Below are 16527 nucleotides of genomic sequence, written 5' to 3' on the forward strand. Positions count from 1 at the left end.
CTTTCATTACAGTACCTTCTAACATCTGGTCTATATCTCCAGAAGGAAGATATTTTTTCAGTTAAAGAGGTGGTTAATCATTAGTCATTTTGGTTGATGTGGCATCTGATTTCAGTGTTTCAACATGGACCAGTTTGGGAAACTTTCATTTCCAAAGGAAGGAATCAGCCTAGTTACTCTGTTATTACATCTCTAGCAATATCATGTTGCACATTTCTGGAAAATAGGTAGCTGGTACTTTGTTCCTGTGGTCAGTTAGTTCAGTGGTTTGGAGTATGGCACTAATGAGTACAGAGCCATGGGTTCAATTTTGGGGTAGGCCCATTAATGTTCCACTTTCCCACAGTCAAAGACTATGTAACCCTGACCAGCAAACTCCCAAGTGTGGACCTTCAGTCATGAGAATGTGAGCCAGAGATAAATCCATCTCCATTGCTGTAAGATACCTCCTCAAAGCCTCATTTTCATGCATGAATACCAAATCATTTTCTTTGTGTACAACTGCACTGAAGCTGAAGCAGCAATTTTCTTTTCACTTGTTGATAGAAATGGTTTCTACAAATAAATGTATTATTTATTGACTGTGTTTATTCATAGGGAAGATTCCATCTAATATTTGGCAAATTCAAAACTACAACAAGGAGGGAAAAAGTAGATGGAAGTAGGAGTGAGGGGAAGCACATAGTGAGATAAGAATTGCCCGAAGGATCAGTAATGTAACAGGGAGTTTTGGAGATTATTTTGGTTATTTTAGTGTGTTTTAAAATCTGCTTGGTATCAGACCCAAGTCACAGCCAAGTCCTGAGCTGTTTAGAATTGTCCTTCAATTGAAAAAACTATTGAGGTTAGTGGGGCTTTGTACTTACTCTCTTGCACCTGGGGTCACCATCTGAACCTTTTGCATCAGAGAATCATAGAGGCCTGAGTTCTACAAGTCATGGCTACTGACCAAGGCTGAGTCCAACAGCAGAGAAAAGTCTTGCTTATGAATTAACAGAGGTTCTTAGTCTCCAGGTAGTTAGTCCTGCTTCACCCATGAGCATTCAGTATGTTTATGCAAGAAAAGATCTAGAGGCCAGATGAAGCACTTTGTGTGACACAAGTATTGTGAAAGATGATAGTGAAACCAGTTCAGCAATTGGAAGTCCCTTGGCTCTCTCCACATGTATCTAATGAGAGACCTACAACTGTGCCTAGATTTGGCACCTTCCAAGAATGCGACTTTCCCCCCAAAGAAGTTATTGTCAGTTTTATAAGGGCAACAGAGCCATCCTGTTCCACTTAATTTGAGTCCAACCCATCATTGCAGAGGGTACATCTTAGGATGGACCTGCCTCCCACCTGAGAAGGTAGCAGGTGACTGATCAGAGATTCAAATGTGTTCTTCCTTTATACTTCTCAGATTCATGAGTCTGATCCTAGTCATCATATAATGCTCATTCTTAGAGCAAAGAAACCCTCCTAGATCTCTAGGACTCCAACTTTTTTTGAGTAGGCAATGTGGAATATTTGAGTCTGGCTCCACCAGAAACTGCAATGCAGATTGGTGAATATCACAAACTTATATTTATGTTAAAGAACTGTCATTAACTTAGGAAAAGACAATAACTATGAATTACTCTACGACAGCCTAGGTTTACTTTTTTAGCCCAGTCTCTTTGTATACATTAAAAATCAGCAAACCAACCAGCAAGGATTTATTGACCGCTAAGCATTGTGTGGATGAAATCCTACTTGATGAAAGGCATTTTCATTGATATAGTTTGAGGAAGGAAATCTAAACCAGCCTCTGATGACTCTTGCTGGGTCTAAAGCCATTGCAATGTCTATGGGATTATCTTTGACAAGGAACATATATTATGTTAGTTGTTAGTCATCATAGTTAGGCATCGATAAATCTATTACAAAAAGGTTTTATCAATTTAAATTGCTAAGATCTCCTTAAATTGAACCAAGGGTTAATTTCAAGGTAGAGTTCATAGATTCTACCACCTCTCTATCAGTGTGTTTTTCATGCTAGGAAGGGTTGCCTTTTTCCCACCTCCTTGTTCTACTCTATTTCATTGCTTTTAGAGTTGCATCTTCTCTTTTTAAGCTGAGGAGGTCATTCAACCTGTTGTAGTCAACTTAAAAATTATACATGTATATATACTCAGAACATACCTGTGCTAAGTATTTGACTATGAAATATTTAATGTTCCTTCAGAAGGATAAAAATCAAAACAATATATACATACAATCTTAAGCATAATTGCTTCCCAAGGTCTTTGGAAATGCAGAGGAATTATATTCCCCTCAAAATTTTGTCCCAACTTTCATATTATAGCATATATGACTCTTAAAATTTCAAAGATAATTTTGCTTGAATTTTAATTTTCTGTGATTCTCATATTATTAGGGGTTTCCATTGTGAAAAATAAGGCCTGAAAGATAAGTGATTTCTTCCCCCCATGTGACCTAGCCTAGATGCTAAAAGACTTGATTCTGTTCTTAAGTCTTATATGCTAGTGAACTTCTGAAAATGTGATTTGCTTTTCTTTAAAAGTCCTTTACCATAAGTTGAGTTGACTTGAAGTTAGACATTTTTACCAAAAAGAAATACCTTCAGTTGTAATGACTGTAAACTTGTCCCTTGTTTTAAATTCATTACTGATATAATCTCCACCTTTTCCAACTTTACATCCAGACTCATTTAACTTTGAAAACTCTCACTTGCTTCTGTTAACAATAACTTTATTTATTTGTTTTTCCAACATTATGCAATGGTAGTTTTCTCCAATCATTTTTGGTAAGGTTTTGAGTTTTACATTTTTCTCTCTCTCTCCCTTCCCTTCTGTGACAGAAAGCATTCTAATATAGACTCTAAATGTGCAATTTTGCAAAAACATGGGTCCATATTAATCATGTTGTGAAAGAAGAATAAAATCTAAACAGAAGAAAAAACCATTAGAGAGAAAAAATAACAATACATAAGACAACTTTGAAAAATTGAGGATAGTGAGTTTTGGTCTGCATTTAGACTCTAGTTCCCTCTCTGAATATGGATGTCATTTTCCATCACAAGTCTTTTAAAATTGTCTTTGATTATTGTACTGTAGAAATGAACAAGTCCATCATAGTTGATCATCACCAATATTGTTGGTAGTATGTTTAATGTTCTTCTGGTTCTGCTCATTTCACTCATCATCAGTTAATGTAAGTCTTTCCAGGGTTTTATGAAGTCCCATCCCTCATGATTTCTTATAGAATAGTGTTTCATCACATTCATATATCACATTTTGTTCAGTCATTCCCCAATTGATGGGCATCCCCTCAATTTCCAATTCTTTTCCACCACCACAAAATATGTTATGAATATTTTTGTGCAGATTTTTTACCTTTTTTCGTGATCTTATTGGTATTATTGGATAAAAGGGTATGTACGGTTTTATTGCCCTTTGAGCAGCGTTCCACATTGCTCTCCAGGAAGGTTGAGTCATACTAACAATAACTTTAGCTCATGCACAATGCTCTGGTTCAGTGATGGTGTATAGGGGAACTTAGGAGTCTTCAAAGTCTATTTCATTTCTCTTCATGTAAATCATTTGATTCCCACATCACATAAAGAACCTTCATATGAATTCTCACTACTGTGAAATAAGGCTGCTATAGCCCACACACTTCCATACAGGAGGTCATTGTGTTCCATGGTCCTTAAGGCCCCTTTCAACCCTAACCCTTTACAATCTAGGAAGTAACTTGTTTCTGGAATGTAAAAAATGAGTCTAAGTTAAGATAAATTTTTTCAAGTGGACAAATATAATTTTGCATTTTTAAAATGTTGTTCCTCTCCTCAGTTATTCGATTCTTGATGAGAATCATGTGGAATCCAGTAATAACATGACTAAGATACAGGAAGCTCATTAACATAGGCTGCTAATAGGCTCATGACAAGGGAAATATAGTTGTAGTCAGAGGAGCCAAGTGAAAATCCTACTGGACAAATCATCTCACTGGGTCTCACCCTTTTTCCTGATCTCATCAGGATACAGACTCACTAGTTGTATTGCTGGATCAAAGGGTAAACACAGTTTTGTTGCCCTTTGGGCTATTAGAATTGTTTTTATTAACTTTCTAGTTGTTAGACTGGTTTTTTTCCTCCTACAATCCGGGATCGCTCATCTGATCTGGCTTTTGAAAACTTGATCTAAACAGCTTGATGTGGCAAACTTGATCTAAACAACTTCATAAACAATTAAATGCTACTTGTTAGAATATTGTTGAGATAATTACTTGGATGTAGGTGGTTCCAGCCACTTTTTCCACTGTTCACAAAACTACAGTAAATTACCTATAAATATCTTATCTATTCCTGACGAATCATTTCCCGTCTACTTGACCAAAAATGTTGATGGTGATATTTTTGTAGGCTAAGAAAAGCTTTTCTTCCAAATGAGTAGTCATCCAGGGTAAAGCATAGTCTGACTTCCATGACCATTAGAAACTGTAACACTGACAAATCCTTATTTTGATAGGAGGCAGCCCCTTCTCAATTGAATGATCGATGAAGGTGGGGGATGGAGAGAGGAGAACAGCAGTCAAGGAAGAGGTTTTAGAAATCATCTAGTTTCGCTTCCTAAACTAGGAAGGGAACTGGGATGGAGAGAGAGGAAGTGGCTTGGTCATTTATGCAGTCAGATGTTAAGCACTCTGGCCTAAGACTTCTTGTATTTCTTCATTTGATTCATCTTATCACTTTCAATGTTTTTAGGTTCACCACTTTAAAATCATGTTTTACTAATCATATAGGATATGTGTGTATTATATACATATATCTCCATTCATCCATGTATCTATCTATCTATCTATCTATCTATCTATCTATCTATCTATCTATCTATCTATCCCTAAGTGCTCAGATCTGAGCACTTAGGGAGTCACAGAGAAGAGAACTAATTGATCTTCGCTAACAAACTGTTTTCAGTCAAGCTACTCACTATTGTACTTCCAAATGGTGCTAAGGTCACTTAAATTCAGGCTACATGATTAACTGAGCCAGCTTTTTTATTAGTGAATTTAATCAACAAGTCTATGCATCACCTACTCACATATATCAACTACTTAGTAGTAGGCAATGGAGACACAAATAGAATGGATGAAACAATTTTTACTCCCGAGAAGCCTATAATTCTAATTTACTCAATACTCAGTTAAACAGACACCTTGTGAGAGGCATTACCATTTTTGCTTTCACAGAAATGCCCTGCTAATCAGCAAGATGAAAACAGAGATCTCTTCATTAATGGCACTGTGGGAAAGCAGCCAGGTCTATGATATTAATTGCAAGATGTCTTTTCAGAAACATTCTCAGGAAATATGAAATCAAATAATTATAAAGAAAGGGAAACCATGGCCTTTTCCTTTTTGATGTTACTTCCCCCCTACCACTGTTGAAGGTAAAGGGTTTAAGGTTAAATCCCACAAGGTATTTCTGAATCCCTTTACAGAGGATACCTCAGCTCTCAAGTTTCCTATCAACCCTCATGCATATTTGGTATGCAACAAGCATACATTTTTCTTTAAATATTTCATTTTAAAATATTTCTTCAAATATTTCCAAGATGAAAGGACTGGCCTTGGAATAAGGAAGACCTGTTTCAAGTCTGACCTCTCATACATACATACTATGTGTTACCATGGTCAAGTCACTTAACCCTTCAGTGGCTTCAGTGACTAGAACTAGAAGTTGTATCAATGGAAGGAATCTTAGGTATAGGCTAAAAAATTGTTTTAACTGTTCACTGTAATGTTCCAAATACATCCAGAAAGTCAATCCATTAGGGAAAAAAACAATACCCAGTTTCTCTAGTTTCAAAGTAATCAGAAGCATATCCTCTATTAAATATCTTCTATTAAAATATGGAATCTGTACTTTGGTTGGACTCTTGGCTTAAGGAAATTTTAGTTTAAGAGTGAAATATGAATCAAAACAATGTTGAAGATGTTTCTTTTTGCAAGGTAGAATTAAAGATGGATTATATAAATTCTTGACTGAGAAATAGCTCTAGCCAAGTACTGTGCCATCAGATGAAATCAAAGATATTAACAACCATGTGATGGACCAGCATAGAATGTCCATGTGTGCTCAAGTCCTCCAGGATCTTCCAGATGGGTGACCCCATCGTAAGAAGTCTAGGTATCAGCCAAACCACCATTACATGATCCTAACTTTTTTTCATTCCATCTTTTATCATTGCAACTCTGCCTTATAGGCCTTAACCCTATTGTTTGTCCATATTGTGACCTTTCCTTCCTCCTCCTACCTTTCAGTTCATTCCTAAGCCATCACCTTGAGTGCTAGCTACCATCTCCCCACTTCCTTGTCATAGTTCCTTGGTTAATTAGCTTATCCTCTACAGCACTCTGGTCAAACTCAAATAGAAATGGGGGGACACTAATCTACAAATAGGGATTACTATGGATTTCTTAGAAAATCACATGTTAATATTATCTATATTTTATTGTGTTTGCATTTATTTTGTTAAATATTCCCAACTATATTTTTGTCTGGTCTGGTCTCATTTGGGCATATTGTAGGTGGCATCTTTGACATTTCCCCTCTATATGCTACAGCCCCTTGTTACCTATCACTCGTCTTCCCAAAACCTGGATTGCTCCTACCATTACAGAGCTTAAGAAAGTCATGGATATGATTGGATCTACTATAAACCTGTTACATAATCTTTACTGGGCCCTCACTATAGTAAGGCAACCTCATATCTCACTAATCAATTAGGTTCCCCCTTCATTACAGCAGCTTTCCAAAACTTTTCATTCCTTTTCAAGCCTCCCCCAGCACTACCTCCTCTCACATTTTTCAGAAGACCCTTCCTCATATTTCTACCAAAAAAATAAGGCCATTACCTGAGAGCTCACAAGTCTTCCTTCCTACTTTTCCTCATCTCCTGCTACTTATATGTCTTCCTCTACTTCTGTTCCTTCACTTTTTCCTTTCATGAAAAGATGTTCCTATTGGAGAACAAAAATACTGTGGAAGTATTTGCCGTTTGATTATAAGAAGTATAGTTGCACAGTAGAAAAGATCACTAGATTTGGGAGTCCCAAACACTGAATTCAAATGTTAGATCTGTCATGATACCTATGATTGGGACAATAATTTCACCTCTTTTGACTTCAGGTTCCTCATCTCTGAATTGATGGATTGGGTTAAATGACTTTCTAAGATCCATTCAAGCTACAAAACTGTGATATAGGATCATTGTAGATGCCTTATTTTCCAAGAGCATTAAAGTGGTAATACAAAATCCAATGCCAATTAATTCTAAGAGATGTTTTTTTCTCAAACTTTTCAGGAGGGGAACTTTTTAGAGGTTCTTTTTTCTCTTGTCCATATCTTCTGGGATCGATGCTTTTTTCTGTTTCCATTGTAACATATTTGTGCATCATTTGGGTTTCTTGCCTGCTGCATTAGAATTAAGGAGACCAATTGCAGTATATTTTGTATCAATTCAGTAGCAACTCCGGAGTAACTGTGGGTCATAAACCAGACCCTGCAAGAACACAGGCAAAAAAATAAAGCCCTATAGTCTTCCAAGTACTTTTTCTGAAATAACATATCATCAGTGAAAATCTGGCCATTTAAGACTGATGTATACAGGGGCGGCTAGGTGGTGCAGTGGATAGAGCACTGGCTCTGGAGTCGGGAGGACCCAAGTTCAAATCCAGCCTCAAACACTTAATAATTACCTAGCTGTGTGGCCTTGGGCAAGCCACTTAACCCCATTTGCCTTGCAAAAAAAAAAAAACTAAAAAAAAGATAGATGTATACAAAAAGAAAGCAAAAAAAGATGTTTCCAGAAATAATATCATGGCACAAATTTAATTTTGCCGAGTACAATGTCTCCCTGCATTGAACCATCTGGTATATCTTCTAGAGGATTGCTCCTGTGCTTACAATAATTGAGTCTGATTTTATTGGAAAATCACCACTGGAAACAAAACCTATTCTAGAGAAGATTCCAGATAGGGACTAAGCAGTTTGGGGTGGCAGTGCCCTAGTGCCCAGGCCAGGACAGTTCCCAATTTGTGTGTTCATTCAGGCAGCAAATTTTACTAGCAACCCTTCCAACAGGACAGAAAACCTAGTTATATTAGGGAAATTTATTTGGAATGTTTTTGAGGCCTTTTTAAATAACAAATCAGTCATCAAATGGGATTTCCTAATATGAATATTGAATATTTTAATAATCACGGCAGGGAGGCTATGCCCTTTTTTCTCTTCTAGTGCCTACCATATGATGTGGCTTGGAATATGCATAATTGTAGAAGAAGGACAGTGCATGGTGACCACAGACAGGCTTCAGCAGAATTCTTTTTTCTTCCTTATGTTTAGACCCAAGTCATGAAACTCTCATGTTCCAGATGTAATCCCTAGCTCATCCATCAGACATTTCCTGCTTGTTGGCCTTTTTAATTAGAAAAGGAATATGGAGATATCTTGACAGCACAGGGCAGTCCAACTAAGTAGAAAACCCAAATTCAGAAATGTACACTGGCTTCCTGACCCTGTCAAGTGGAAACTGAGCATATTGTAAACAGAATATATTTAGCTTCTGGGAGGGAGGAAGAAGAGGCCATTAGAGAAGTCATACCTCAGTGGGCACTGATGACTTTGGGATGACATTGACAGCAGAGGCTGGAGGAGAGGCACTAAAAACTGATTTGATTCAAGAAGACAGGTGAGTTGGTGAGTAAAATCAAGAGGTTTGTTTATGCATGAAAGGAGAAAAATAGCAGCACAAATTCTAATCAAGTGACCAATGACATCCAGGCCTGAAGCTTCTCCGTCAAGCAGAGCATCTCTCCCAAAAAGTGCCCCCGAACCCCTTTTCCCTGCAGGAGGATGTGGAGCTTAGAACAAATTAGCTAGAGAAGCAAGAGAGAAAACAGAGGCCTGGCCTGACCACTTGGTTTGTTTCTGATGATTAATTCCTTTTTTTTATAAAATAAACATTTTGCCCCCATCATTACCATTAACTTACTTGAACCCAAAGGAAAGGAAAACAATTTGCAGTGTAATCAGTTACCCAAGATGTTTTAATCACTGGAAAAAATAGGATACACATGAACAGAAATTATATATATATATATATATATACACATATATATAATATTATAATTACATACATACATAAAATAATATATCCATAATAAGCATATGCATTTATAAAATTATTATATAATTATGTATATAAATATCAAAGATATTATATATGTATGTTTATATCCATGTTATACATACATACACACACACACACACATATATATATATATATATATATATATATATATATATATGTAGCTAGAAAAATTCCATATGGCTGCACACTTTGGATTCTTTCTCAGTCCACCTTGCAGTAGAGCTCCAGCTCAGTCCCCAGTGGATGTAAGTGAGATGAGCTATATTTTAAGTTCTTTTTGTCTCTCCAAGAAGGTAGAATCTCATACTAGAAGGTGTTAGCTTCCTTTCCCTTCATTTCAATTTTCAATAACTAGTATCATCACATGGAACAGTTTCTTCATAATGAATCTTTGTGCTGAATAGGATTTGTCTTTCAGGTGAAATAGCATTATAAAAAGTTGTCTGTAATTTGTTCCTTGAAAGAATTTTTCTATAGCAAAAAAAAGTTACAATTCTAGATTCCTCAAATGTAAAATGTAATATCGTCTTTTTTTTGTCCTTCATTTTCAAAGATGACCATGACATCAGGGAGGTGATTCCATGAAATGCATGTGAATTGGATTGGAGTGGGGGGGGGTGGCTGTACTAAGTCACCAGCCTCACTTTCTCCTCCAGGGCCATCTGGGTCCAGTGACCAGATAGTAATCAGCACAACTGGAGATGGTCCTGGATGTGAGGTAATAAGGGTGAAGTGACTTGCCCAAGGTCACACATATGGTGTCAAGTGTCTGAGATTGATATTGAACTTGGGTCCTCCTGATTTTAGGGCTGGTGCTCTATCTACTGTGCCACCTAGCTGCCCTAGAATATAATATAAAAATGAAATGATTCTACAAAAGATAGTGATGCATTAGGGGAAATATAATAGTCTATTCTTTGTTATTTGGTCCAGTTAGAGACTGAAAGGTTTTCTGGGAAATGTGGGCACCTTAGAGAGTTAACTTTATATACAGCCTGGTAATTTCCAAAACAAGGGAATGTAGTATAACAAAATACACCATTTGCTAAGCATCATTTTTTCTGTCTTTGATGATGCAGAAGGCACTGTATGATCCCTTTTCTTTTGTTATTGTGTAAAAGTGCTAAAGCTCTAGGTGATAAAATGCTAACACAGCACTGGGATTTGATTAAATATTCAAGGTCTATATGATGTTACTCTAAAAAGTTGGAATGCAAAATTCTTATTCCCTTTTGCGAGCTTTCCTCATACACATGGAGCCTCCTAGACACAAACTAAATGTTTAAGCCGTCAGTCAATAAATGTTGGCCCTACTATGTGTCCAGACACTGTGTGTGCCACACAATAGTGATAAATAGAAAAGCTCAAGATAATTCCGCTCTCAAGGAACCCACAGTCCCATGGCAGAGATAGAATACAAGCAGCTATGTACAAATAAGCTAGCTCACTAGCTAGCCCTTATAAATTGGAAGTAATCAGCAGAGCCTACAAAGGGTATAAATGGCAAATGGGCAAAGTAGTGCAGAAAGTTGGTCATTTACTTTTCAGATCACTGGACATAGACAAAAAGCCCTTTATTTCTTCTATTCCAGATATTTTAACCTAAGTTACTCAGGTTAATATCTCAATTTTTCGATTCTCTTTGCTTGTGAGTACACTTTATATTGGTCAATACAATTTCCATCTCTCTTTGAAAGATTATCAGAGAGAAGGAAATGACCAGCAATCAAAAGGGAAATGGAGCTCTCCTGGCCCCTTAATGGGGTCACAGATAGGACTCACCAGGGGTTCAATCCTAACTGAGCAGAATCTAGGCCCTGAATAGAAGGACTGGGATACAAGGCTGTTCCCTTCATTGTAACAAAATAATAAAGCAAAGCCAGGAAGAAGGCTTTGGATTATTGAGATGAAAGGAAAGAGGTAGAACACAGTGCCCAGTGCTAGACCGCAGGGTAGTATCAAGCTCAAGAACAAGGAATATCCTGCTATCCCAGTGCCCATCCCCCTCATGGGTCAGTTCCTCTCAGAACCTCCATTTTGTTTTGGGGGGATTTGGGTTTTTTTTGAAAGATTTTGTTTATTTTGAATTTTACAATTTTCCCCCTAATCTTGCTTCCCCCCCCCACACACAGAAGGCAGTCTGTTAGTCTTTTACATTGTTTTCTTGGTACGTATTGATCTAAGTTGAATGTGATGAGGGAGAAAACATATCTTTAAGGAAGAAACAAAGTATGAAATATAGCAGAATTACATAATAAGGTAACGGAATGTAAACTTCTTCAGGGCAGGGACTCTATTTCTTTTTGCTTATAGTTCTATTCCTGATACTTAGCACAGTGACTGGTTCCTGGTAAATGGTTATTGACTAGAACAATGTTAAGCATCCAAAAGTAAGGAATTTTGCAATTCGATGCACTCAGTCTTTTCCTTTGGTATATTTTGATACCCTGTCTATCCTCTGGCCTTGGATTCAGGAGGACAGGAGTTTGAATCCTCAGACACTTAATATTTACTAGTTATATGACCTTGGACAAGTCTCAACCGTGACTGGTTCACATCCAGGGTCATCTCCAGTCATCCTGATTCCTATCAGACCACTGGACCCAAATGACTCTAGAGGAGAAAGTGCCTTGGCACAGCCCTCCCCTGCAATCACTCAAATCCACTTCATATATTTGTCAAAGCATCACCTTCCTGATGTCATGGTCTTTTTTGAGATCAAGGGACATATACCATCATCATCCTTCTAGCCCCACTACTTAGCACATTGCACCCTATATAATAGATGCTTAATAAATGTTTGTTGACTGATTTAGTAATTGAATTTGCTGCTGCTATACAGGAACTGCTACTACCGGTGGTACAAATGTTGTGGCCATTTTTAAGTAGTATCAAAAAGCACACTGCAAGGAACTATTCTTTGCCCTTTACCTGTATGAAAAAGAATGGCTCAATCTAGCCAAGCTTGGTCAGGTATTAAAAAAAAAATGTGTTCTGAGACAGAGTACAACTAAAGCTGTCTTGGACAGAAATCATCCATGCATCTACATTCATGAACTTCCCTGATGGAGAAACTTTTCAAGGGACCCGAATTTCCCATATCCTTCACTCTGGGAGAGAATTCAGAAGAGTTTTTTTGTGCTACAGAAAATATTTATTGAAAACCTATTAGGAGGAGCAGCTAGGTGGTGCAGTGGATAGGGCACTGGTCCTGGACTCAGGGAGACCTGAGTTCAAAATCTTGACTCAAAACTTAATAATTTCCTGGCTGTGTGTCCTTGGGCAAGTCATTAATCACTGCCTTAAGTAAACAAATAAATAAAAAAGAAGAAAAAAAATTAAAAAAAAACAAAGAAAAACTGTTAGGAAAAGGAAGGGAGGGGAAATGGTAAACATGATAAAACTGAAGAACATGACAAAACTGAAGATCTGAAGAAAGGCCGGTGAGAAGGAGGGACCACCAATGAAGTTGGAAAAAAGAATTTAGTATGAGAGGCAACTACCTTTCACCCTTCTTTCTCTAGAATGGAGGGGGAGAGAGACAGACAGACACAGACAGAGAGAGAAGCATGGTTTTGGTTAATATAAGCAGAGGAGTCAAGAGGCTTGAAATTTCATCTTTATTATGTCACTGACTTGCTTTGGAACACTGAACAAGTAAGATACTTTCTATGCCTAAGCAACCCCATATCTAAGCTGGGAATTATCCTCTTTCCCTTCTGTACATCCCAAGAGTGTTGTGAGGAGAAATCAGATAGTAGTAACTGTATCATGTTGGGAGAAACTGGGAACAAATGCAATTTGTACTATCATCTATTTTGATTTTTTAAATAAAAGCACTAAAACCGCTTTTTCTAAAGCATGAAAAATCTTGTATACTCATTTTGGAGGGAGTGAGCTTTGAGTTTTAATTGTTTCTGGATTTTTTGTGACTATAGTCTCTACTTAAAAAAAAACCATGGGGAAGCTTGACTATCATATCATGTCTTCCAGGATTCCCAACCCTCATTCTTACCTCTTAGTATCTAACTCCCATTTTCTGAACTCTCTTTAATATGACAAAGTCACTTCAATTACACAGTCATTATAAGTTTTGCCAAGGTTGAGTATGGGTCGTTTTGTGTTCATTAGAGCACAAAATTAGAATTTTCATTGCAGCAACTGTAAACACTGTTGGCTCAAAGGATTCCAGCACTTTCTCATAAAATCTTGGATAACCTATCATTGATGCTTTCACTGGTTTTCAGCATATTTTAATTTTTTTGCAACTACCTTCTGCTTTTTCTATCCCTTGGTACATTTCTTTTGGCTTGGAGGTTGAATAAATTATTCTCTTGAAAACTGATGCCATTACTGTGCTGAGTATGAACTAGCAGGCATAGTCTGTACATTCCCCAGAGACAGAATAGAGTGAAGATGTTATTTCCTTAACTTTCTCAGTGTTGCTTGGCCCAGAGTCTGGCAATTAGACCTGAACAAGTCTGGGAAAGCCATCTGGCACCACTGAAACTGTTTCCATATTTGCCAGGCACAATTTATTAAAAACAATAGTTTGAGAATATGAAGTTTTTCAAGTGTTAGTTTATGGCTAACAAAATGATATAATTCCACCTTCAGCATTTGGACTATGTGGAGTTTGAGTTTTCCTTCAAAGAATCTTATGCATTTATTTCATATTTCTCTCTGTATCATACTCTTTAATTCTATTGGGGGGGAAAGAGAAAAGAAAAGAAAAGATAGTTAAAAGTAAACTATTTCTGTTGACATATACCATACTTTTCCTTATGATTTTATGACTTCTGAATTACTCGTGTAGGTACTATTGAATGAATCTCATGTATACATTCATCCTCCCTTCTTTATTAGTAGAATTCTCTTTACATATTTGACCCATCTGTACTTTTGTCATGGTAGGCAATGCCTGGTATTTGAATTCACACCAGTGACCCAGATTATGACCATCCATGACTTAATACATGAATTCTAGGAGTTGGAGCACAGAAGAGTGATTTGACCAGGCTTATACAATTATTTGAGTATGAGAGTCAGGGTCTGAATGCAGATATTCTAGATCCTAAGTCCAATGCTCTAATCAGTGTTTGACTAGACCTCATAAATATGGCCTTTCCAGACCACACTCCCACAAAATTGCTTTATATTTACTTATATGTTTTCTTTTTGAGATTGCCACATGAGTTGATAGAAAACTGGCTCAAGTTTGGCTTCTGTCTCATTCTGGCTGGATGGCCTGAAGCAAGTTGCCAAGCTCTTAGTACCTGGGCAACCATTTAGATTGAAGAGAAGGTACCAAGTACATGTGAAAGTCCATGGTATGGAAATTCCCTCCACTGATAGAGAGCAGCCCCTTGTCTGTCTTTGAGAGTCACTGAGCAGGTGAATTACCTGACCATGGTACTGATCATGTTCTTTAGAGGCAAGAGGCAGTACTATAGTTTCTCCAGATGCCAAAGCCAATGTTCTCTTCACTCCTTCACTGTCTAGTAGACTGACCAATCCCTTACACCAATACCCTCTTATCAAAGAAGGAAGCACACCTTAGGGTTAGACAAGGATAAATTGCCTGCAAATATTTAAAGATTGTTCAAATCTTCTCAAATTCATACTTACATTTTTTTTTAGTTTTTGTAAGGCAATGGAGTTAAGTGACTTGCCCAAGGACACACAGCTAGGCAATTATTAAGTGTCTGAGGCTGGATTTGAACTCAGGTCGTCCTGACTCCAGGGTCAGTGCCACCTAGCTGCCCCTCATAATTACATTTTAAAAGTGCTAATGGTGTTTTGAGGTAGTCCTATCATTCTGGGTAATGATGTCATGTTTCTGCAGCACATTGGGGTGTACAGAGTACTTTTATCTCATAGGCCTGGGAGAGAGGCCAGACAAGTTTTCTGATTCTCATTTGTTTCAATGAGGAAGCTAACCCTTTAGCATTGTGGACTACCTTTTATACATGTGTCACCCTGGGCAAGTTATTTCTTCAGTTGTAAAGTGAGGGGGTTGAATGAAGTGGCCTTCAAGAGCACTTTTAAGAAAGAGAATCACTTGTTCATTTCTAATTTCTATGTAGACTTCATGAAAACAGTTCTCTATTTTGGTATTATTTCATATTTTCCTAAAGCGAAATGCAAAAACGGGGCTCTCAAGTATATATAGACTATAGAGAATTGTTTCAATCACTTGTACTGTCTAGTTCTAGCTATAAATAGGAAAGTACATGTGGTATCATAGGAAATATCCTATCCTGGGGGTGTGAAAACCTGAGTTCAGAGCCTAGTTTCAACACTTACAAAATGTGTAGTCATGGGTAGGTCACTTAGTATTCTAGAGTCTCAGTTTTCTCCTCTCTAAATTAAGGATGATAGAATTTAAACATCCTTCCATATAGAGTTGTGAGAAAAGTTTTTATAATTCTTTAAATGCTGTAGAAATATAAATTGTGATTGTTTACTTGGAGGTCTTCTTATGGCAACATTTCGATATTTTCTATCATAAAAATTATCCAAAAAGTAAAAGAGTGGATATTGACACAGTTTTCTGGATCAGTGTAAAATTCAAAATTCAGAATCTAAATCATCTTTTGGGCGGGGGGGAGGGAGGTTATTGTTTAGTCATTTCAGTCATTAATGACTCTTTGTGATGCCATTTGGGATTTTTGTGGCAAAGATACTGGAGTGGTTTGTCAATTCCTTCTCCAGCTTATTTTATAGATGAGGAAACTGAGGTTAATCAAAGTAAAGTGACTTGCCCAAGGTCACATAGCTAGTAAGTATCTAAAGTAACCTTTAAACTCAGGTCTTCCTCATTCTAGGCTTGGTACTCTATCCACTGTTGGTGCCACTGAGCTGCCCTTGTTGGGGTGAGGGGAGGCAATTTGAAGTGATAGCTTTCCTGGGATGTCAGGAAGAATTCCAAGATACAATATTTTCTTAGATCATTTTTAGGTACAGAGTATGGAGATCAAGAAAACTAAAGAACTAGAAATCTTAATAGAAGGTAACATATTTGGGGCCACCCCATATATCCCCACTGTACAGTATCACTTTCCCCTTTGGATTGTATTTAAGTTGCTTGTGAATTTTCAACATTTTACTTTTTTTCAACCTTTTTGAGTAATGTATTTTTTTCTTTTTGTTTTTTGCAAGGCAATGGGGTTAAGTGGCTTGCCCAAGGTCACACAGCTAGGTAATTATTAAGTGTCTGATGGCGGATTTGAACTCAGGTACTCCTGACTCCAGGTCCAGTACTCTATCCAATGCACCACCTAGCCACCCCAAGTAATGTTTTCTTTAGGATGAACCTGGGGCTTAT

General features: G+C 37.3%; 1 protein-coding gene across 4 annotated transcripts in view; it reads left to right on the forward strand.

The window, feature by feature from the left end:
* Positions 1–16527, forward strand: part of AFF2 (ALF transcription elongation factor 2) — a 389617-nt gene that overhangs the window by 303985 nt on the left and 69105 nt on the right. The gene's annotated exons all lie outside the window — the stretch shown is intronic.

This window comes from Macrotis lagotis, chromosome X (genome assembly GCF_037893015.1).
Source record: "Macrotis lagotis isolate mMagLag1 chromosome X, bilby.v1.9.chrom.fasta, whole genome shotgun sequence".
NCBI classification, from domain to species: domain Eukaryota; kingdom Metazoa; phylum Chordata; class Mammalia; order Peramelemorphia; family Peramelidae; genus Macrotis; species Macrotis lagotis.